Raw genomic sequence first — 25,248 nt, forward strand, 5'->3', positions numbered from 1 at the left:
GCATGAACGGGGGAGGGGCAGAGAGAGAGGGAGACACAGAATCGGAAGCAGGCTCCAGGCTCCGAGCCATCAGCCCAGAGCCTGACGCGGGGCTCGAACTCCCGGACCGCGAGATCGTGACCTGGCTGAAGTCGGACGCTTAACCGACTGTGCCACCCAGGCGCCCCAAAATTTAAAATGTTTTTAACATTTATTTATTTTTGAGAGACAGAACACGAGTCGGGGAGGGGCAGGGAGAGAGGGGAAACACAGAATCTGAAGCAGGTTCCAGGCTCTGAGTTGTCGGCACAGAGCCCAATGCAGGGCTCAAACTCACAGACTGAGAGATCATGACCTGAGCTGAAGTCGGACACTCAATCGACCGAACCACCCAGGCGCCCCATAAATATTGCAAAATAAAAGTTTAAATGGAAGGTGTTTCATGAGCTTCTAACAGCAAGGGGTAATGTTTTGCTTACCTCTCTAAGGTTAGTGTCAAAGTGCCTGGCACAGAGAAGATTCTCAATTAATGTTGGTTGAATAGTCAACCAAACATACCAAAGTTCATATGATAGTACAGTTTTAACTCTTAGACATAAACAGAATGCTTCAATCCCACTAGTTCAGCATATCCAGTAACACAAACCTTTTTTTAATCATGCGCTCATTTTACAAATATCTGTTAGGGGCCTACTATATGTCAGGCACTCCTCCAGTGTTAAGGGTACAACAGTGAACATGTAAAACAAAATTTCATTCCCTCAAAGGACTTACATTTGAGTATGTGTTTTGGGGAGGGTGGCAGGGGAGAACCCGGAGGAGTATTACTAATAAAGAAAATAAATAGTAAAATAGAAATTAAGTCAGATGGGATAAAGCCCTCAAGAAAAATGAAGCTGGGAGCAGAAGTGTTAAATGATTTTGGGCAATATTAAACAGGGTAGTTAGGTTCTCTTGGAATGAGTCACCTTTGAGCTAAGATTTGAAGCGAGGGAGACAGAGAGCCATGAGCAGTGGAGTCAGACGGAGGAGAGAGCACAAGGACCTTGAGGCAGCCTGGAAAGGAGGCCAGGATAGCTGGGGGGGGGGGGCGGGGGGGGGGGAATGAGTGCCTGGGAGGGGGTGGGAGAAGAGGGAGATCAGAGATTGGGCAGAGCCTGTGACTTTGGCTTTTACCTTAGGTGAGTTTAAGGACTTGGAACAAAGGACAGAAATCAGCTGGCTTACATGTTTAAAGGATCACTCTATTTGGGGAATAGGTAATAGTGGCAAGTAGAAACAGGGAGACCAGTTAAGACATTACTGCATTAATTGAGGCCAGAGGTGATGGTGGCTGGAATCAGGGTGGCAACAGTGGTGATGACAGTGGTCAGACTTTTGACAAATTTTGAAGACACAGGCACGGAGCTATTGCTGATGGACTGTATATGAGACACAGACTGTATATGGACTGTATATGAGAAAAGGACCAGTCAAGGATGACACAAAGGTTTTTTAGCTTGAAGTTGCCACTGACTCAGTTCCCTAAGAAGACAGGGAACTGGCTGGCTGGGGGCAGGAAGGGGTTCAGCATGGGACATGTCAAGCTTGCGATGTTTACTAGGCATCCAGATGGAGTTGTTAAGTAAACAGTTGGTATAGGAGCTTGAGGGTCAAGAGAGACATGGAAGCTGGAGAAATAAACTTGAGAGCCATTAGCATATAGGTGGTATTGAAAGGTTAAAGACAGGATGAGATCATCAGGGGAGTAAGAGTAGCTAGAAGGGGCGCCTGGGTGGCTCCTTTGGTTAAGTGTCCGACTCTTGATTTTGGCTCAGGTCAGGATTTCACGGTTTGTGATAAGGCAATGCAGTGTTTAGAAGTCAGGAAGGAAGAGGGAGATCTAGCCAAGGGAGCTCTCAGCCAACAAGGTAGGAGACATCCATGGAAAAGCTAATGCCTTGGAAGCTAGGTTAAGGAAGTATTTAAAAGAGGAAAAGCATGACTAACCAGCATCAAATTATGCTCGGGGCCCACATAAGATGTTGACAATAACAGAGCTTTGTATGAAACAAAGTAAGGGTTGTGGGAGACCTTGGCAAGGCCAGTTGTGGAGGATCGGTGGGGGCTGAAACCCTTCTTGCAGAGGGCTCAGGAGAGTGGAGAGAAACGAATAAACAGGAAAGCCAACTCTTTCAAGGCTCTTTTTCTGCTTTATCTGACTTTTAAACAAAAAGAGAAGCCGTGCATTCCTAATTAAACTGACACAAATGCATACTGGAATCCAGTAATCTAAACATATATCTTATCTTGAAAGAATAGAGCACAAAGCTGCTAGAAAATTCCACTCATGTATGAGAATTTGCTTCATTTTCTACAAACAGAAAGAACTACCAGGAGAAACTGAACTAGGGATTCTGGTAAGGGAGGGACTGTCCTAAATGAAGTGGTCACCTTCTTCTAATTTTGTTATGTGAAGCCAAATTAGTCCCCCTTAATTATCAATAAATCAAATTTCCCCCAATGTATATTAGTGGTTGGCAACTATTAGTTCAACTTTAAAAGCCTTTTATCTCATGAGAACTTTAACCTCAGAGACCAATTCACCTGTCTGATTCACCCAGGATCAGCTCAGGGGATTCTCAGATAAGGCCAGCCTACGGTTCAAGAATCACGGAGGCACCTCATGGATCTTGTTAATGAACAAGATGTGTCAGGACGATAGGCTTGTGATCCCTAGACCTGCTCTGCTCTCATCTCTACCCAGAAAACTATGCCGAGGGGAACAATATATAAAAGACTGGCTTTAGCATATCATTAGTAAACTTACACTTTTGGATGACCTTCAACCCACTGCCATCAGATCAGGTGCTAAAGAGAAAAGAAATAATTAAGACAATTTCCTTCTTAAAATATAAGGGTTTGATAAATTATAATATAACCCCAGTGTGGCCCATTATAACAAAGAATTAACTTGTAATATAGGGTGCTATTTATTAGCTTTTCAGAAAATCCAGGTGAAAACAATATCCAGAATTCATAAGTAGTAATCAGTAAATGGAGGAATAATTTGACAATCAAAAATTTCTATGGAATAGAGTGAAGTTATTATTTCAACTGAGAAAGCTGAAAGAGATAAGAAGGCAAATAATTTTAATCACATGTATTGAATCAAATATTATTTATTTAGCATATTCTTCTAATTTATATATCCAGTTTTTAGAATTAACAATTATAATAGCTAATAGAAACCTTAAAATTGCAGAAAATCAATTTTTGGTTGTGTTTTTTTTGTTGGGGACATCTTTCCCTTGCTCCTCAAACCAAAATGTAATCAGAAATTTTTTTCCTTTCTTTTTTTTTAAATACATATTTTTTAAAGTTTATTTTTGACAGAGAGAGAGAGAGAGAGAGAGAGAGAGACAGAGCATGAGTCGGGGAGGGGCAGAGAGAGGGAGACACAGAATCTGAAGCAGGGTTCAGGCTCTGAGCTGTCAACACGGAGCCTGACACAGGGCTCGAACTCACAGACCACGAGATCATGACCTGAGTCGAAGTCGGATGCTCAACCAAATGAGCCACCCAGGGGCCCCTTTTTTTCCTTTCTTAAACAGAATTGTTGAACTTCTCTCTATTCATAAATTTATTTATTCATAAATATTCATAAATATTTATTCATAAATATTCTCTCTATTCATAAATCCATCTAGTGGATTTATTATTTAAACAAAAACAGGAATGAGAAAGAGTTATATGATCTAATAAATTATAGACACTGCATAAAAATAATGCCATATAAAAACATGGCAAGGAGAGTATTATAAGAAGACAATTAGGGTTTGGCATATAAGCATATCCTATCTGTACATTAATTACATTTTTGAGTGTTATCTGGATCTCTAGCTTTTGACACAATTGTAAAAGTTAAAGAAGGAATCAATAAACAATGCTGTGGGAAATAATCAAAAAGTTAAATTACTCTGAAGAAAACAGTTAACTGAACTTTCATTTTTCACATAAAGTTCTTTTATCCAAGCATGCATTATTTAGATGTATTTCACATTATATAAAGAGTGCACCAGCATTCAATGTTTATGTGCATTTCACTTTATACAATATACTCATAGCATCCTAATAAATAGTAGGGCCCTAGAAATCAACTAGTCTAGTGTTCTGACTTTACAGATGAGAGGATTCAAGCCAAGAGAAGTTAAGTGATTTGCTGAACGCCACAGTTATACAGTGGTAAGATCAAAACTCAGATCTCTTGAATCTCAACAAAATGTTTTCTTTGATTGACCCCCATCTGATAAAATTAAAAAGTGGTACACAGAGCAGACACTAACTGAAATCCACACAGATAAGTATGTGATTTCATCCTTCTATGAGAGAGACTAGTAAAGGAACCTAATATAGATTGGAGCATTTTTCTCTGTGGGTCACTGATGAAAAAAGGGAAATGGGCATTTCAGGCAGCAGTGAGATATAAACAAAGGTGCATATGCTGTCTTATTCCTGAGTTAAAAAAGGTCATGACATGACATGCTAGAGCAACTGAAAGCAGGGCTGGAGTGTGGGGAGCAAGGAAAGAAGTCCCCAGAGGCTCTCTGGGGAGACAGACAGCAGCTGGCCCCCACAGACACATATGATCCTGGACTGGGTTTTATCCTAAATGGAAAGGAATTCGCAGCAAGATGCTAAGCAGGGGGGCCATATGCCCATATTTTGACTCATTAAAGATCACTCTGTAAAAGAAATGTTTTTCCCTCTTGAATGTGTAAACTATATATATTATCAAGTTCAGTAAAAGGGTAAGCAATTGAAAATCATCTCTTTCTCACTCCTGTCCTACAACCACCTAGTTCTCAGTTTGGTCCGAGTTCTCAGTTTGGTCCCAGTTCCCAGTTTGTCTGAGACCAAACACAATTACCTATTGCCCCCCCTCACCCCCCAACTTATTTTTTTAACAAAAATAGTTATATACACATTCTTCTGCATTTTGCTTTATTGCCTTAACCACCTTGGAGCACTTATCACATCATCTCATTTAGAGCTAACCAAAAGCTATGTATGTGTATTCTATTATATGGGCCTACAATTCCATATTTTATATCAGCTCTCCATTGATGGACATTTAGGCTACACACACACATACACACACACATATATGTACGTCACAATGAATATGCACAGGCATATATCATTTTGCCCTTCTGTAAGACACCTGAAGGATAAATTCCCAGAAGTAAACAGGCAAGTCATAAAGGTTCTATAAGATACTAATTTTGATAGGTATTGCCAAATTGCGGCCCGAAGTGAGTGAATTAATTTACACTCCCACCAGCAATGTTCAAGGGCCTATTATGCTTTATTCCTTGCTAACACAATGTGTTATCAACATTTTTGAAATTTGCCAATCAGATAAATTTGTAGTTTGCATCGGTCTTGCGATGAGAAGAGATCATTTACCTTGCCCGTGGAGAACGACTGGGAAGGGAGCGAGAATGACAGCTGCTCCAGCAAGCCCTGAGAGAGGTGGCTGGGGGTGGGGGAGGGGAGGTGACAGTAGAGGCACAGCATACAGTACAGGTAGAGCTTATGGGATCTGGCCATGGACCGGATGTGAAGGAGAGAGAGGAAGTGTCAAGGGTAGACTCTCTGGGTTTTCAATGACATGGAAGGAGGAGTTTGGGAAGTGACAGGAGACTGGGGGAAGCCCAGGAAGTCATGTTAAGAAGGAACCTTTTAAGAATGTGAGGTTGTGCCAGCAGAGTGCCTGGAGGCATTTGGATGTCACAAGGCTGAAGCTCAAAGGGCAGGTCTAGGCTGGAGAGGTTAGTCGTCCCCTGTATTAGGCTTTCCCTCCATGAAGTGGGGGAAGGGTTTAAGATCACTCACACTGAATCTCAACGTGACACTGCTTGACCAAAACATAAAATCTATAATGTGAGTTCCTTAAGACCTGATTCAAGTATTTCCATAACTGTTCCATAAATCTAAGCACGGGAAGGATACATCTTTTGGGAAAAGGAATATACATGATTTGAAAAGCTCTTATTAAAAATAAGCCATGTCTCCGTTTCCACACTTTTTAATCTTTTAAAAAAGTAAATGTTTGTTTAAAATACAAGGACTTGCAGTAGCACATTTAGAAAATGCAAAAAAGTGTGAACAAAAACCCACAGTCCCATTCTTCAGAGATCATTACTGTTATCTCTTTTTGGTGTTCCCTCTCTGACATACATGAGTCTGTATCATAGATTTACTTATACATATAATTCTAGGCATAGACTTTAATTTAAACATTACAATGTGAAATTTATGTATCAGTATTCTTCAAAATATTTTATTTCAAAATTATTTTTGTAATATTTTATATATTTTTAAAATTACAAATATATATATATTTTTTAATTTTTTTTTCAACGTTTATTTATTTTTTGGGGGACAGAGAGAGACAGAGCATGAATGGGGGAGGGGCAGAGAGAGAGGGAGACACAGAATCGGAAACAGGCTCCAGGCTCTGAGCCATCAGCCCAGAGCCTGACGCTGGGCTCGAACTCACGGACCACGAGATCGTGACCTGGCTGAAGTTGGATGCCTAACCGACTGCGCCACCCAGGCGCCCCTACAAATCTATTTTAAACTGTAACAAGATGGTCTCCCATGCAGAGGGATCTTTAATTATTTAACCACTATCACTGTGCATTGTAATTAAAAAATAATTTTTTCTGGATTGAACAGAAAGGATGTCCTTTTCATTTTCATTTCTTTGTTCTGAAGTGAGGTTTCAAATTTCAACATTCTTATTATTTTTATATGTTTATATGTTAATGTTATTTTTTTATTTTCTTAAAAGTTAAAAAAAATTTTTTTAATGTTTATTTATTTTTGAGAGAGACAGAGAAAGAGAGAGAGAGAGAGAGCGAGCATGAGTGGGGGAGGGACAGAGAGAGAGGGAGACACAGAATCCGAAGCAGGCTCCAGGCTCTGAGCTGTCTCACGAAGTGTGAGATCATGACCTGAGCTGAAGTCAGACTCTTAACCAACTGAGCCACCCAGGTGCCCCAATAGTTTTTGAAATCACTGGTTGAAGCTGGGGGAAAATATCTGCTCAACAATAGCTTGTTTTTCCTTAAAAGAATAGCAGGTCTTACACAGGTCATCAGTATATTTGCTCTTTAATCACTTACACTGAGTACTTACTCCAACCTTGAACTTCGCATTTTGTGAAGAAGAGTAACACTAATGTACCAAAAAGCATTTGCTATTCTCCTCAAATCAGTTTATGGGCAATGAAGCCCTATTAATCTAAGTTAACTTTTACTCTCTTATCAGTACCACCTCGTGGTAATTTCTCTCTGTCCCAGAATAAATCAGCCTGTCCTCAATATCTCAATCTAATTAGGACAACTTTATTTCCTGATTTTTCCAGCCCCATTCTAATATCTTTCAGTGGAAATATAGAAAAGAGATGACTTCATATGTATGAGGCAGTGACTGAAGCACTGTTTGTGGGACCAAAGGACTGGAAACAGACGTCCATCATAGGAGACTGTCACACCCATAGGACAGAATATAATGTGGCTGTTAAAAGGAACTGAGGAAATTAGGAGGAATTAGGTTAAAAAAGCAAGGTTTAGAATAATTTGACTTGTGTGGAAAATGGAGGCGCTGTAAGTAATACTATTGTTGGCATTTTTTAAAAAAGGAATTGTAGGGGCGCCTGGGTGGTGCAGTCGGTTAAGCGTCCGACTTCAGCCAGGTCACGATCTCGCGGTCCGGGAGTTCGAGCCCCGCGTCAGGCTCTGGGCTGATGGCTCGGAGCCTGGAGCCTGTTTCCGATTCTGTGTCTCCCTCTCTCTCTGCCCCTCCCCCGTTCATGCTCTGTCTCCCCCTTCCCCAAAAAAAAAAAAAAAAGTTAAAAAAAAAAAAAAAAAAAAAAAAGGAATTGTATACATATATATGTATATATATGTATATGTATGTGTATATATATGTATGTGTATATATATATGTGTGTATATATACATACGTATATATATAAATGCTTGTCTGTGCATAGAGCATGGAAGAATTTACAAGAAAGTGTTGACCTTCTGGCGGGGACCTGGGGTTTGGGAATTGAGGTAGGAAGCTGACTTAATTTTCAATCAATTCTCTGTTGCATTGTTTGAATTCTGTACCATGTGCATGTACTATCTTTTTAAAGTTTATGTATTTTTGAGAAAGAGAGAGACAGAGAGAGAGAGAGAGAGAGCACGGGTGGGGCAGAGAGAGAGGGCGGCACAGAATCCCAAGCAGGCTCCAGGCTCTAAGCTGTCAGCACAGAGCCAGACACAGGGCTTGAACCGACGAAACCTGAGATCATGACCTGAGCTGAAGTCAGCCGCTTAACTAAGCCACCCAGACGCCCCTTAAAAATTAAAAAGTAAACACGGAAATGAAATTATTCACCTCAACCTATGGCAACCATGCCTTCTGCCTCTTCTTTCCCTCACCCACCTGCTGGAGGTCTGCATAGACACTTCTCTGTGCTTCAAACTTGCACCCCCACCCTGATTACATGGCTCTGGTCAGCCTCCACTGTCCTGAATTAATTTTTCACTAATTGATGCTAATGCCTTGTAGAAATGTTACAAACCTCATGGGAAAGCTTCTGCTTGAACTCTGCACTACTGATAATCTTAATCTATTCTGTCCACTAACAAACTATATCATTCTGACTTTTGTTTATCACTCTTGCTTCCTATTCTTTCCTGTCATCCCAAATGTTTCTTGCCCACGGAAAACTGCACAGAATCCAAGTCGCTATAAGGTTTAGAATAAACAGTAGCTGGCTCAAGATTTTTAAAAATAAAGTTGAGACAATTTTAAGGAGTTGCCAGTAGATGTGCCTTTTGGAATGCCGTGAGACCTGTGAGCAGGAATGGTCTGTCCGTGACATCTTTTCATCCCTGCGAGTTCTCCTTGTCCTAACGTGTTCTATCGTAGAAGAGGAAGTGACAGAAATAAATCTTAGTGATGAATTTTCCACACACTACTGCTGTCGGCATCTCATCACAGAAAGTTAATCTGGAGCAGTATCTGTCCTATTACCAAACTACAGGAATATGAATCCTAGGTTTGTGTACAAACTAGTAACTTACATTCAAAGTATTAATCTCCAGCCTTGGTTCTGTTGAGTTCAAGTACGCGTTTTTAATTATTCTATTTCTTTAAATCTGGAGGTTCATAAAACTTTCTTTGGTGGGCTGTGTGTGTGTGATATTTCCCTCTGACCAACAGAGGAGACTGTAGCAAACTGTTAAGCCAAGGACCTTTCTTAAAGTGTTTTCCAACACACTTATGAGATCAGTCATAATATTTATATATACTCAAGCACTTTGAAATCTCAAGCTGTTTTAACCAGCTGTCATTTTGGTGTCAAACTCCGGTCATTTTAATGTGAAACAAAGGTCAACAGAGGGTTTGTCTTATTCTTTTCCTATTAGTGAAATACTTTATTGTTATCAAACTCTGCTAAACCCCCCAACAGCAAGTCCTTATTGCATATTCCCGTTATCTGAGTCACATGGGATTTTATGATTGTTCACAAATAAAATATATAGAAATGAAGAAATGTGAAAGTGTCAAATTAATATTTAAAGTAGTATCAACAACCAAAAATATAGACAATCAGTATGGGCTATACAAGTTTGGCATTATTAAGAAACACTTATCTCTAAGACTGATATCTAGTACATACATAATACAAATTGAACTCTTGCACCTAAAATAAGATGGCAAAGTTTGATTCTTTCATTGCTCATTCCAGAAACTAGACGGTAAAGTTCATTCCAAATTTTGCTAAATTGTTGGCCTTTAAAAAATAGATCATTGGGGCGCGTGGGTGGCGCAGTCGGTTAAGCATCCGACTTCAACCAGGTCACGATCTCACGGTCCGTGAGTTCGAGCCCCGCGTCGGGCTCTGGGCGGATGGCTCAGAGCCTGGAGCCTGTTTCCGATTCTGTGTCTCCTTCTCTCTCTGCCCCTCCCCCGTTCATGCTCCGTCTCTCTGTCCCAAAAATAAATAAAAACGTTGAAAAAAAAATTAAAAAAAAAAAAATAGATCATTTATTTCTAAAGCTTATTCTCTCAGTTTACTGTTTAACCCAAAAACTATATATACATATATACGTGTGTGTGTGTGTATACACACACACATATATGTGTATGTATAGAATATATATATATATGTGTGTGTGTACATATATATATATACACACACACATATATATATATATATATGTATATATATTTGGCCATTATCTATTTTCAGACTTTTTCTATACTTTTTACTCTCACCTTATAAAATGTTTGCTAATGTGCATCAGGATAATGAATTGTATGGAACTATTTTATTACAAGAGTTAACCAACATATTGAAGAATAAGTGCTTAGAATTGTACATTCAACTCATGACAAATGAGGAAAAGGATTTGAAGATATCCACTGGGTTCCCTGTAAGTGAAGTTTAGCCCTTTGGAGTGATACAGTCTTGTAATTTTTGTTTTTGCTGTCATTTTCACCTAATTCATTCATCCATTTATTGCACTTAAAGATACTGTGCCAGTTACATGAGCTAGGCTACTCTTAGTGCCGGCAAGTTGGTCTGAATGGTAACAATAACCTGACCTCAGAGCTTAATTTTACAAGAGAGAGTCAGTACAGGCATGATAAATAAATAGTATAATTGCAGGTAGTGATAAGTTTGTTTGTTTTTTATTTTTTTTAATGTTTATTTATTTTTGAGAGACAGAGACAGAACACGAGCAGAAGAGGGCAGAAAGAAAGGGAGACACAGAATCCATAACAGGTTCCAGGCTCTGAGCTGTCAGCACAGAGCCCACCACAGGGCTCAAACTCATGAACCGTGAGATCATGACCTCAGCTGAAGTCAAACGCTTAACCAACTGAGCCACCCAGGCACCCCATAGTGGTAAGTTTTAATGATACAAAGAAGTAGAGTAACAGACTGGAGAACAACTAGGGCAGGTGCTATTTCATTTGTGGTGATAAAGACAGACCTCTCTGGGAAGGTCCCATCTGAGCTGATACCTTATCAGAAGATGTCAGGATAGAGCTTTCCAGGAAAGACGTCAAGATAGAGCAGCATAAACGAGAGGTCTGGGCTTGTCAAGCTCAAGGAGCAGAAAAAAAGCCGTTAATGAGGGCTGAGAGGTGGAAGGTGAGGTCAGTGGGATGGACGGGTGCCACAGGTGAGGCTCTGTGGCCATGGAAGGAGCTTCTATTCTGGTCTAATGGCAGTGGGAAACCGCCATGGGAAGATCACACTGGTTGCTACGTGGAGACAAGATGCAGAGCATTGCAAAGAACTGTGACTCTGGGAAGTTAGAAGGCTTTTGCAATGATGTAAGGCAGAGAGGACAGTGATTTAGGTTGGAGTTTATCACCGGACATGGTAAACTGTGGTCAGACCTGGAAGTAGCACTGATAGGGCTCTTTCGGAAGCTTAAAGAGGATTAATACTTCCTACATGCACTTTCATTAAGAAGGAAACTAGTAGTAGCAAACAAAAAGCACCACTTACTTTTTCCTAAATGTGAATAATCTGATTTCTCTAAAAGCACTTTACTCATTGGCACGATTTAATCACAGAATATTAGAATTGGAAAAGATCACAGAGTAACATAATCTAATTATCTCTTTTTTTGCTCTGGCTTGAATAGGCTACAATCGGGGAAAGCACAGAATGTTGGGAATATCAACAGTGGCCATTAATGCTTCCTGCTGTATTTTCAATAAAAATACTAATATATCAAAATGACAAATCATTTTTTAGGTTCACACACAAAAAAATTCATAATGGACAGGATTCCATTATAAAACATCGTCAGCGATGTCTTTCCTTCAATTTTGAATTGAATTTGGAGTCAGTGAAATTGTCTCTAGATCAGATGTGGCTTATGAGAGAGAGGAGTCAGGGCTGACTCTACGGGTTTTGGCCTTAGCAACTAGAAAAATAGATTTGCCCAACTGAGGGGAGGAGACTATTAAGAGGCACAGGTTTGGGGAGTGTGTGAGATTCAGGAACCTGGTTTTTAACAAGGCAGGTCTGAGGTACTAATGGGGCATCCAAGAGGAAATGTTGAGTAGGCAGGTGAACACAGGAATTTACTAGCTGAAAAAGGAGTTGTGGCTGGAAATATAAATGTAACTTTCAATAGTATTTAAAACTGAGATTAAAGATCATTTTGAGTATGGGCTCCTTAATGTTTTTGTGCCCTAAGTCCCCTAAATTGGCCTCTTTCAGATGGAAACAAAATTTCAACATTAAGCCTACTGCTAAAGGGCACTTCAAAATCTATTAAATTAATTGAAAATATATATATAGTTTTCAGACTGGGTGGAAAGGCATTTTGGGGGACAAGTGGGAAATAAAAACATACTGAAGACTAGTTGATGATATTAACAATTCTCCAAGAGGCAAAAAATTATGCTGTTGTGGTTACGTAGGAGAATGTCCCAATTACCAGGAGATACATGCTGAAGTATTTAGAGCTGAAGTGTCTTATTGTCTACAACTCAAAGTTTCAAAGGGGCTCAGGGAAAAGAAGTGTGTGTGTTTGTGTAGAGAGAGAGAAAGAGACAAAGAGAAACAGAAAAAAAGAAAAAGACCGAAAACGTGGGAAAATGTTAATTAGTGAGTGTCCGTGAATGGCATAAGGATGTTCATTTTACAACTCTTTCAATTTTTCTATAGATTCAAAAATTTTCAAAATGAAAAGCTGTGGAAAAATATTCCACAGAAATATATGAGACATACCTAAAACATGTTAAGTGATGGCTTTTACAGAATGAATAAAGAATTTTTAAAAAGAAAACTATACAAATTTCATATAAACAACTCAGAGCACCTGGGTGTCTCAGTCGGTTAAGCGTCCGGCTTCAGCTCAGGTCACGATCTCATGGTTCATGAGTTCGAGCCCCACATCGGGCTCTGTGGTGACAGGGCAGAGCCTTCTTGGATTCTCTATCTCCCTCTCTCTTTGTCCCTCCCTACCGTCTCAAAAATAAACATTTGAAAAGCCCCTCAAAGTAAAAATGATTAAACGGTACAATCATTTTATATGCATCAAAAGTGTACTAAACAGTGACACATAACATTTCCATTGTCCCGTGGTCACACACTGAATAGTCCTTGAGCAACCACACCTTCCTCTAGTCTTGTGTCCCATGAATCCATGGTCTCTAATCTGAATCGAATCTCAGTGTTGCTCTGAAATCAATCACTGACTTTCATCAGTCCCCAGTTTCTCCACTTGTCCAAAGGGGCATTTCCGATTTTCACCACCTTCACCTGTTCTAGTACTCTCCTAGCAGATGGATTTATTTCCAACTTCAAAGAAAACAGAAATTCAGATAGGAAGCCCTTCACCTGCACGCTACCCAACAACAAAATCTGCACTTGCTCTGTGGTAGACACTGCCACTTGGCTGGTCCAACTGCCACTCCCAAGTCCTGCGTCCCTTGACTTCTCCAACCAGGAGGATAAGAAAACTTTCTCAGCCTCCCCCACAGTGCTGGCCAATCAGACATAAGCAGAAGTCTCCCAGAAACTTCTGGCAACACTTCCTGACTAAAGGACCAGGTGCAGCCAACATCGCCTCTGCCCACTCTTGTCTGGCCTTGATCACAGCCCTAGAGGAAAAGGCCAAGATGACTAAGGTGATGTCAAGCCCTTAGTGCTGACACCATTGACACAGAAGCCATGCCCGTGTTGTGCACCTCAAACCAATTCTCACGTGACAAAACATAAACCTCTGCTTGAGTGAGGCACTATTAGCAGCTGAGGTTCTGTTGCCTGAATGGAAAGCATTCCTGACAATGAGCCCACCTCTTTTAAAAAGAGACCCCTTATCCAGTACTGTGCATCCCATCTTCTTCTTCCACCTTCCCAGAGACCTCTCTCCACTGATTGCACCCCCCCTTCAGTACCTTCAACGTTTCGCTCTCCACTAATTGTTCTACATCGTCAGTGTCTAACACGCTCAAGTCTCTCCATATTAAATGAAAAAGTGTCCCCCAGCCTCCCATCTTCCTCTAGTGACTGCCTTATCTTTACCCTCCCTTTCACTAACATTCTTCTTAAAAGAGCTGTCTACACTCACTATCTCCCACTTCCTTCTTTCCTATTCATTCCTCAACTCGGGGCATCTGGCTTCGTCCCCGGCTTGACTGTGTTTGTGCCAAGGTCACCAACAGCACCCTCATTGCAAAATCCAATGGGAATTTTTCAGTTTTTATCTTACTTGACCTCCGTATAGCATTTGACACCATGACCATTCAATCCTTTTGGAAATACTTTCTTTCCTTGAATTTTTAAATTTTTTTTTTCAACGTTTATTTATTTTTGGGATAGAGAGAGACAGAGCATGAACGGGGGAGGGGCAGAGAGAGAGGGAGACACAGAATGGGAAACAGGCTCCAGGCTCCGAGCCATCAGCCCAGAGCCTGACGCGGGGCTCGAACTCACGGACCGCGAGATCGTGACCTGGCTGAAGTCGGACGCTTAACCGACTGCGCCACCCAGGCACCCCTCTTTCCTTGAATTTTTAAAAGCATTCTGTCCTAGTTTTTATTGCCTCTTCTGGGAGATCTCTGTAAGCTTATCTTAAAGGATAGTCATTTGCAAATCCCCTGCACATTGATATGAAATATATATATATATATATATACACACACACACACACTGACGCCTCCTTGGTATCTCCTTGGCAGCCTAGATGTCTTGAAAAGTCCCACAGACTTCCCCAAACCTGCTTCTTGCCCCAGGGTCCTCCTCTGTGAGTGGTACCACCATCCACCCAGGGTCCAACCCAGAATGATCTTTCACCCCTTGTTTCTCAAATCCAGTTAAACAGTAAGTCCTGGGAATTCAGCCTCATAGAGGTCTGTGATCTGCCCATTCCGCTTAGTCTTGCTAATCTTATCCCACATTAGGCCTCTCCTGGCATCGGTTTCCTAACCCCTCTTCCCCGAGCTGACCCCATGTCTGTGCTGCAGCTGAAGAGAACTTTAGTTTTTCCAGAACTGCCAACCTCTCTTTCACCTCCGGGCTTTCACGCGTGCTGTTTCCTCTGACTAGAATTTTTTTCACAAGGCTAAGTATCACTCCTAGGAATCTTTTGATTCTCAGTTTAAGTTGCCACTGCTCTGATATGCTTAGACTGGGTTGGGTGCTCCTGCCGTATTTTTCCACAACATCCTATACCCCTCACTATCATTGTTTTTGTTCTTTCTTAAGCTTATTTATTTATTTTGAGAAAGAGAGAGACAGAGAGAGAGAGCGCGCGCTCACATGAGCAGGGGAGGGGCAAAGAGGGAGGGAGGGAGAGAATCCCAAGCAGACTCTGTACTGTCAGCATGGAGTCCGAATCAGGGCTCGAACTCACGAACCCTGAGATCATGACCTGAGCTGAGACCAAGAGTGAGATGCTTGACTGAATGAGCCACCCAGGCACCCCAACTCCTCACTGCCATTGTTTTTGTTTTCTTTTGCTCCATGAGGACACATTTGATCTCTAGTAACCTGTCTCTCCAGATTTCTCAATTAGATTGTAATGCCAGGATTCTGATTTTTATTTACACCAAGACAGCAATTCTTTTTAGAGCACTCGTGTTCATCAAAAATTGTGGGTTAAATCCTTGGAATGTTAAAGATTCCCATTTAGTTTTAAGGACCATTTACCCTACAATGAAAAAGGGACATAAATGCTGGAGTAAACAGTCATTAAAATGATTTTGGTAATCGCTAAAAATATTATTGGGATGGATATATCCACTCTAAAAGCAAGGTGGGATCCTCGGTCATCACTAAAGTATACAAATTGGTTATTGCCTATTACAATAAAAATTCCAAGAAAGAAATAAACAGAGTATATATAAACCACTACCTAAATCTATATAGATTGCCCATAGTGAAAAGGGTGCAAAATGCATTCAAAAAAGTTTGACATGACATCGAAGTATACAATCTAATTAAATGAAATCTAATCAATGCAATTAATGATCGGAGAAGCAGGGGCCAACCAAACTAAAAATGTAAAAGTAAGACCCTTATGCAACAGTGTTACAAGTAAACTCAGAATTAACAATGTGACATTATTGAAACTTCCGGATTATTGCCAGGATTTACTGCAATTAATTTTATCTACTTAATATGCATGTGCTTCAGATTATAAAACCAAGAAGTTCATTTGTATGATGAACCAAAACACAGACTGACTGCAACTTTTCACACTTTTCCAACAATCTAATTGTCAACATAACACAATTTAATATGCAAAATTCAGTCCAGATAAATTTTAGAGAGAGCTACCTATTCCTTGAGTCTAGGGACAAAATAGGTGTTTGTTTTTTTTTTTTTTCTTTTATACAAGCTATGTTCAGAAAACACAAGACCAAAGAACCATACTATCACATTTATTGCTAAAGGCAAAATATATTTCGGTACAATTCTGTGACTTTCCAAAAGAAAAGAAAAGACTGTCTATATAACCAACATAGACAACATCCAAGAAAAAAAGATAAAGGCCAAAAGTTCAAGAAAAAATATACATTTCTTTTTCACCTATGAAGTTTTGATCATAAGATCGGTTGATCTTAAAATACAAATACCAATTGTATTTGGCTTGGGAATATGATTTGGGTCAAAATGGCTGGCAAAACTATTTTCCATATGACCTTCAAGTTCCATATTCATCTGCTTTAGGATTCAGATCTTTCCCTAAAGCCATTATATTGTTTGTTTACCGTCAGGACTTCATGTGCCTCTATTTGTTTTTATCTCTACCATTAAATTTTAAGTTCCCTGAATGCAGATTCTGAATCATATGTGGTGTTCATATCTCTTATCAAGCCCCACACAACATGGAGATTCACAAAAATAATTGAATTTTATTTCATTTGGAGTATCTGAAATGAAAACAAACGAATAAATCCCACATCACATATTGTGGCACACTAGCTCTTAGACTCTGCCCTGGTCACACTGGGTGCCTGACTGCCTCAGAACAAATTATCTGATGGCCATAACTGTGTGAGGTGTCTTCTCTGGTTAAAGACTCCACTCCTCTGGCCACAGGAGTCGGCATACAAACCAAGCGTGGCTAATTAAAAAGGCCTTCGGAACTTTAAAAACTGATTCTGAGAGAGAATTCTTTTCCTTTATGATTCCAGGATAGTTTGGATACAAGCCTTGGCTGCTTCTCCAGCTTCCCAAAGAAACTGGTCTTCATAGAATAACATACAGACACAGAAAGGGGAGCAAGTGAGAGGCCAGACGAGCTGGACACTCCTAAAGCTAACTGCACCCTTACTTTTCCCACATCTAGGTTATAAGAGTCAACAAATATCATGCACCGACCTTCACTAGTTCATGTAAGGTTCTATCACTAGAAGCCAGAGTTCTAACTAGTTCAGGGACAGATTTGTATTACTGTAAGGATTCTTGGAATTCATGGCGTCCAAAATCCTCACGTTAAGTATTAGGAAGATGGATTAGTAGAGAGGTTAAATACCTTGCTTGAATTCTCACAATGAATTTGTAAAGACGCAGGAAACTGTGGCAGATTCTGCAGGTTGGCTCGTTCTCTCTCATTTTGACACCAGCATTCCCCAGTCTTCTTGCAGTTGGGTGCAGGCAGGTGGCCTGAGTTCCTGGCAGGCAGAGGCATCTGAGTTCCTGGCAGGCAGGATGAGAAATGAGCAACGAGAGGTGGCCGCTGCATGCCAGGAGCTTGTCTCTTCCGGAGAGCACAGTGGTGTGGCCAAGCGGTTCCTCTGAGACAATGAAGTAGGCTCGCTGCCACTTAGTGTCCTACCTGCCTGGTGCCCTACAGGCTCCCTACAACCACTGTTTTTCTTTTTTCTTTTTAGTTGAAGTGTAGCTGACATATCGTATTAAATTAGTTTCAAGGGTACAGCAGTTATTCAACAATCAGATACATTATGAAATGCTCACCATGATAAGTGTATTACAACCTTCCCTATGCTGTACTTTTCATTCCTGTAACTTATTTATTTTATAACTATATTTGTAACTCTTCATCGCCCTCACCCGTTATCATCCCCCACCCCTTCCCCTTTGTCAACAACCACCAGTTTGTTCTCTGTATTTATAAGTCTGTTTCTCTCTTTTGTTGTTGTTTGTTTCTTCATTTGTTTGGTTTTTAGATCCCACATATAAGTGAAATCATATGCTATTTGTCTTTGTCTGGCTTATTTCACTTAGCATAATACCCTCACGGCCCACCCAGGTTGTCATGTATGGCAAGATTTCATTCTTTTTTATGGCTATTATTCCATTATATATATATATACACACACGCACACATATATATACATATATATAATTAATAATATATAATATATTAATTAATATAATATAATGTATTAATATATTAATTAATATAATGTATTGTATATTAATACATAATATATAAATAAATTAATATAATATATTAATATATAATAATATAGAACATATTAATAATAATATATATATCACATCTTTTTTATCCATTCATGCATCGTTTGAAACCACTGTTTTTTGCCTGATTGTCTTGTTTTGTTTGTTTTTGACTGAGTGAGACCCAAAACTGGGTTCTATGGCTCTCGCAAGATTCTGGGAGCCACTAATATCCTTCAATAAATCACTTTCCACTTAAACTAGCTAGAATTCTGTTTGAGACCAAGAAGTTTCACCTCAATAGAATTTGGTACCTTGAAATGGCGTGCTGCAATCTCAGATGTGGAACTCGGTTGCTGAAGGTGGGCTTTGAGCAGTGAAGGCACAGATACTGAAAGCGGAAAGCTGGAAACTCTTAATAGGGATGACATAAAATTTTGTCAACCTGTCCTCATGTTGTGCCTCGGAAAAATAGACTATTGTGTGCCCTACTTTCCACTAGAAGAGAAAAAAAAAAAAAAAAAAGGATGTAGAATGAGGACATTTAAGAGCAATCCCCGGAATTCCTAAACTCCTTCCCAAAGTTCATGCCACTTCGAAATGGTTTTTGGTTGCCTCCATTTCCAAAATGTGTTTCTTGTTTTAATTTTTTCCAGCTTTATTGAAATGGAACTGACATACAACATTGTATAAATTTAAGGTGGATAATATGATGATTTATGTCTATATTGTGAAGCGTTTACCACAATAAGGTTAGTTAGCACATCTTTCATTTCACATAATTACCATTTTGTTGTTGTTACGGTGGCGAGAATATTAAGGTTCTACCCTCATAGCCATTTTGGAGTATACAATACAGTATTGTTAACTATAGTCACCATGTTGTATGTTAGATCCCTGGAACTTACTCGTACCATAACTGAAAGTTTGTGCCCTTTGGCCAACACCTCCCCATTTTCCTCACACCTCAGCCCCTGACAGTCTTCATTTTAGTCTCTGTTTCTAGAAGTTCAGTGTTTTTAGATTTCACATATAAATGAAACCATTTAGTATTTGTCTGTCTCAGTCTGAATTATTTCACTAATAATGCCCTCAAGGTCCATTCACGATGTTGCAAATGACAGGATTTCCTTCTTTTTTATGGCCAAATAATACTCCATTGTGTATATATACCAACCACATTTTCTTTATCTATTCATCTGTTGACGGACACTTAGATGGTTTCCATGCCATGGCTATTGTAAATAATGCTGCAATGAGCATGGGAGGGTGCATACATCTCTTTGAGATAGGGATTTCATTTTGGAATATATAGCTAGAAGTGGCATTGCTGGATCATATGGTAGTTCTGGTTTTAATTTGTTGAAGAACCTCCATACTGTTTTCTAGAGTGGCTGCAACAATATACATTCCCACCAACAGTGCACAAGGATTCCCTTTTTTTCTGTATCATTTGTTATCTCCTGTCTTTTTGATAATACCCATTCTAACAGGTGTGGGATAATACCTCATTGTGGTTTTGATTTGTATTTCTCTCATGTTAATGATATTGAGCCCCTTTTCATGTATTTGTTGGCCATTTATACATCTTTGGAAAATGTCTATTCAAGTCCTCTGCCCATTTTTTAATTGCACCGTTTTTTTTTATTGAGTTGTACAAGTTCCTTATATATTTTGAATATTACTCCCTTATCAGAAATATGACTTGCAAATAACTTCCCCCATTCCATAGATTGCATTCTCATTTTGTGGATCATTTCCTTTCCTGTGCAGAAGCTTTTTAGTTTAATGTAGTCCCACTTACTGATTTTTGCTTTGTTTTAATTTTAAAATGTAAGCCTAGGGGCGCCTGGGTGGCGCAGTCGGTTAAGCGTCCAACTTCAGCCAGGTCACGATCTCGCGGTCTGTGAGTTCGAGCCCCGCGTCAGGCTCTGGGCGGATGGCTCAGAGCCTGGAGCCTGTTTCCGATTCTGTGTCTCCCTCTCTCTCTGCCCCTCCCCCGTTCATGCTCTGTCTCAAAAATAAATAAACGTTGAAAAAAAAAATTTTTTTTAAATGTAAGCCTTGCCTAGTCAAAATTCATTTCCCCCTCCATTTTTAAACATTGGTAAAGAATGAGGAAAGAAGTGGAAATAGAACAGAACTTTTCCCCATGACACTAACATTTCTAGAAAATTTTACTTCTCTTCTTGAAAGCCAAAGGAGGGTTCTTATTTTCTCTCATTGTACCCACTTCACCTCTCTGCACCTCAATTTCTCCATATGCAAAATGTAGGAATTCAAAGCCTTTCAAATGTAATGTGCCAATGAATGAATGAGCTCATTGCATTAGCAAAACTGAAGCCTTGAGAAGCCTGGTCCTGTGGTCACAGCAGGTCTACTTCACTTGTGAGAGGACAGCAAGAGCAAGGGAGGAAAGAAATCCTGTATGCTTGGAGGTAGCATGGCACAGGTCGCCCTGAGACCTGTTCAGAGGGTACTAAGAAAGAAGAGACCGTTTTCTGGGGAAATGGGATCCTGATGTGGGGGAAATGGGACACAGGATGGGTGTGCTGCTTCGGCAGAGCAAACCCAAAATAAACTTTACCAGGTTGCTTTGTTTGGGACTATAACCTAAATCCATCATTTGGCATACACGTAATGGGCAAATATATATGCCCATACTTAACGTCAAGATGTTTTAAAATTTTTGATAAACTTTAAGTAAGTATTAAGAGAAAGGGCATATACGCAACAAATGTTTAAAGGTATTCAAAGGCAAAAGGGCTATGAGTATGGCTTGACCATTGGCATACACTGCCAAGTTCAGAAGGGTCAAATAATGAATATTATAATTGATGTCAGTGATAAGAAAGTAAGAGGTTCTTACAGCTATACCTGTAAAATATATGTACATATTTTAACTGTAAAAATATGCATATTTACCCATTCCAGGCAGGCCCTGCTTGTGCAATTTCTCTTGAAAAAATTTCTAATGCCTTCTTCTGTTTATGATGTCCTGAAAGTCAAAGGACTACTTCTCCAGGACCCTATTAACAAAGAGTAGAAATTAACAGATGTCTACTGCAAAATATGAAACAAGCCTGTATTTGCATACCATGAAAGAAGATATATTTCTGGACCATATAATTATCTCTGATTTGCATGATCACTATAAAGAGTTTATTATTACAGGTTTTCCCAATTATGCCATGCTTGTCCACAAAAATAAACACCTTATTAAATGATAACACTCTTGGTCCTCCATAAATTATTAATAATAAATTTTATCTTAGGAATATAACTTGACACATGGGAATGATAGCTTGAAAAAATCGCTAAAATTCTATTTGAAAAACCCCTTTACTTTTTTCCATTTTCTATCTCTTTTATTTAATTGAGGCCTATTACTTTCTTCATACGACAGATGATTTTAAATGATATGTGTATCATTGCTATAGTTCAATTCCTCTTAAAGGACAACTACATCATACATGATCTATAGCCATTGGACAGTTTATTATAGAATGAGTCAGTTATCCTAGTTTGAAACAGAGTTATAATACATAAATATATAAATAAACAGTGTCTTACTTGAGACTTTTAAGGATTTAGCAATGATATTCTCTGAAAAGTGTGGTCATCTGAAAGGTCACTAGAAAGGAGTGGAAGCCTAAGGTCTAGTTCTGCCTGTTATTCTAAAGACCTGCTTGTCCTTCATTAAGTCAGTTCATTTCCCCACAACTTAATTTGCCTTTCTAGTCAAATGAAGATCATATCAGCTTCCTAACTACTTCACAGAGCTACTATGATGAAACAATATGGCATCAGATGTGAAACATTTCTTCAAGGACAAATATGAGACATAATTATTTTAATGACCAATAATTAAAGTAAACTTCTACTTTTCCCATTATGTTTACTATCAATTTCTCAGTCTAAAACCAACTTAATGAATCTGTTTGACAATTTAATTATGTGACTAAATTGAGCTTTATGGATACATCATGAAAAATAGACACATGTACTGTTTTCATGCAGCCTTTAATACAAAGCACCTTCCAAACAACAGATTAAAAGTTGGCTTTCAGATAGCAGCTACGCTGTGGTAAGCATAGCATCCTGTATAGAGAAGGTGAATCACCATTTGCACACCTGAAACTAACATAACATTGTGTGTGGCCCATGCTCAAAAAAAATTAATAAAAACAAATCAATTAATTAAAAGTTTTAAAGTTGGCTTTCACAATAACCTTTCATTTTAAGTTCTACATTCACTAATTCTAATTCAGTGAATTATATATGTCAGTTAAACCACCTAGCCACTCATAGAGCACATATTCCTAGGTAGAGTGAAATAACTACACTCGACACCTGCTTCCTGCTTCTGGGTTTTATCAGGCACCTAAAATTTCCCATATAATTCTCAATAGTCCCTAAATTTAAATCCCGACCTTACCACATGCTAGTCTACAAAATAAAACACAGGAGTTCCTGGCATTTGGGGAGTGGAGTGGGGCTTCATAAAATGAAATGAATAACAGACTGCAAAAATTATGCAACTAAGAATTCTCTAAAAATTTTGTCAAAATAAAATATTTGGCCAACATCTTGTTGAGCTTTCTATTTTGTACAAAAGAGAAAATTCCTAAATAGAGAAGAGTGTCAATAAAGATTGTAACACAGACAATTGAACCATACTATTTTAACATATCTGGGATTATAAGGAACAATATTATTTTCTTTTTTTAAAATTTAATAAATTATCTTTTTATGGCATTCAAGCCTTAATAATTCAGTTACAGAAGCTTTAGATCTTTTCCATTGATTCTACACGAAAATGAAACTCTTGCTCCTAGATGTTAAAAGTACAGAAGCTAGAACTGGACTGCAGGGAGTTCAAAGTCTGGCCCTGCCCCTCATTAGCCATTTGACCTGAGACAAATTATTCAACCTCTCTGCATCTGTTTCCTCATTTATAAAATAGAAATACTAACAGATCTACCTAAAAGTGTTGTTGTGAGGGCTAATTGAAAATACAAGTAGGGGCGCCTGGGTGGCTCGACGGGTTAAGCATCATACTCTTGATTTCGGGTCGGGTCCTGATTTCACGGTCATTAGATCGAGTTCCATGCTCAGTGTGGAGCCTGCTTGGGATTCTCTTTCCCTCTCTCTCTGCTGCTCCTTCACTTGTGCTTGCTCTCTCCCTCTCAGAATAAATAAACTTTAAAAAAAGAAAAAAATACAGGTAGAGCACTTGGAACAGTGCCTGCCACACACTACCCTCTCAGTTAGTGTTACTGTGACTCTGTAATTGATGTTTCCCATATACTTTCCCATCTTTGATGAATACTTCTTAAGTGACAGAAGTCACTACACACCAAGATATCTACAAATAATCCAGAATAATAATATGGTCAAACCTTTGTGAATAAGACTGTCAGAGTTAAAAAGTCCTAAAAAAATTATTCAAAAGGGTTAGACTTGTAATTAGAAAGTTTATATAAGACACACCTATAATAATGTTGCTTGGAATAAATATACGAATAGGGAAAGAAAGTTCCTAGGCAAGGTCAAGTTAATTATCCATAATTTAATGAGACATTGACCATACTTCATTTTGTTTAATTTGGTCACTTACATTTTAAAAACTAATCTTGGTGCCTGGATGGCTCAGTCAGTTAAGCCTCTGACTTTGACTCAGGTCATGATCTCATGGTTCGTGGGTTCGAGTCCCGCATCTGGTGAGCTTGAGCCCTGCCTCTCTCTGTCTGTCTGTCTGTCTGTCTGTCTCTTTCTTCCTTCCTCTCTCTTCCTGCCACTCCTTCACACCCTCTCTCTCTCTCTCTCAAAAAAAAAAAAAAAAAAATCTCAAAATGCTTTGTATTAGATTAATGCAATTGATTTTTAATGGGTGCTCACAATAGATTTTGACATACTTTATATGTTGAATGCTTTTAGCGTAAGCAAAAAACAATTCTGAATCTCTGATTCCTTTTCTAGGGAATAGCTAGAAATTTTCCAGCAAGAATGGAAGGAACATTATTTGTTTTTACTGCTAAGGAACAACATGTACTAACTAGCTAGAAGTTAAAAATTTTAATATTCATAGCTTTCTAAAAGCTTTTTAAGAAAACCATATATGTGGCACCCAGAGAGCCTAACCATAACAGCTACACCATTAACGGTATAATGAGAAAGGAAATGAATAAAGTTTTGCCATAGGCATACAGAAATTTCAAATTGAATTAACAAGCTTGTTATAGAACAATCGATTAAAAACAATACGCACTATAAAACAGAAGCAACCCAAAATTCATAGCCCATTAAAACTTAGCTAGGTTGGTCTTTATAATAAATGCTTTCATACATAAGTGGTTAAGAATATGCAAAACCAATTCTTTTACACTGGAATAAGAAATCCTGTATTGTACTTACTCCATTTAAATTTGTTTCAGTTTATGTTCCATATGTTTCTTCATATCCTAAAATTTGAAGACGAACCCCACTCTAATTTTCCACACCAGCGTCTTCAAACATGAGTTCTGCAGCAAAGGATATGATAAAAATAAGCACGTGAGATTAAGAGGTGCAAATGTCCAGGTATAAACTAAATAAGTCATGGAGATGAAAAGTACAGCATGGGGAACAGAGGCAAAAATACCGCAATAATGCTGTACCATGACTACATTGAGGGTGCCGAACACTGCGTAACGTGCAGAATTGTTGGATCACTACGATGCACACCTGCAACTAATGTAACAGTGTCAACTATATTTCAGTAATTATAAATAAATAAATAAATAAATAAATAAATAAATAAATAAATAAATAAA

General features: G+C 38.9%; 1 protein-coding gene across 8 annotated transcripts in view; it reads right to left on the reverse strand.

Annotated features, from left to right (window-relative positions):
• The window catches only part of LRAT (lecithin retinol acyltransferase), a 122,720-nt gene that overhangs the window by 62,747 nt on the left and 34,725 nt on the right, over positions 1-25,248 (reverse strand). For 6 of the 8 annotated variants that reach the window (XR_005789162.1, XR_005789161.1, XR_005789158.1 and 3 more), the window contains 4 exons: positions 24,851-24,957; positions 21,359-21,462; positions 18,748-18,824; positions 17,544-17,707 (listed from right to left, as the gene is read on the reverse strand). The gene's annotated coding sequence lies outside the window, so the exon portion shown is untranslated. Of the gene's footprint in view, positions 1-2,788; positions 2,805-17,543; positions 17,708-18,747; positions 18,825-21,358; positions 21,463-24,850; positions 24,958-25,248 lie in introns of those variants that run through there. The other 2 variants (XM_040471820.1, XM_040471838.1) reach the window with 2 other exon arrangements.

The sequence above is a fragment of the Herpailurus yagouaroundi genome, unplaced genomic scaffold (assembly GCF_014898765.1).
Source record: "Herpailurus yagouaroundi ecotype Mexico unplaced genomic scaffold, PumYag 28, whole genome shotgun sequence".
Taxonomy (NCBI): Eukaryota; Metazoa; Chordata; class Mammalia; order Carnivora; family Felidae; genus Herpailurus; species Herpailurus yagouaroundi.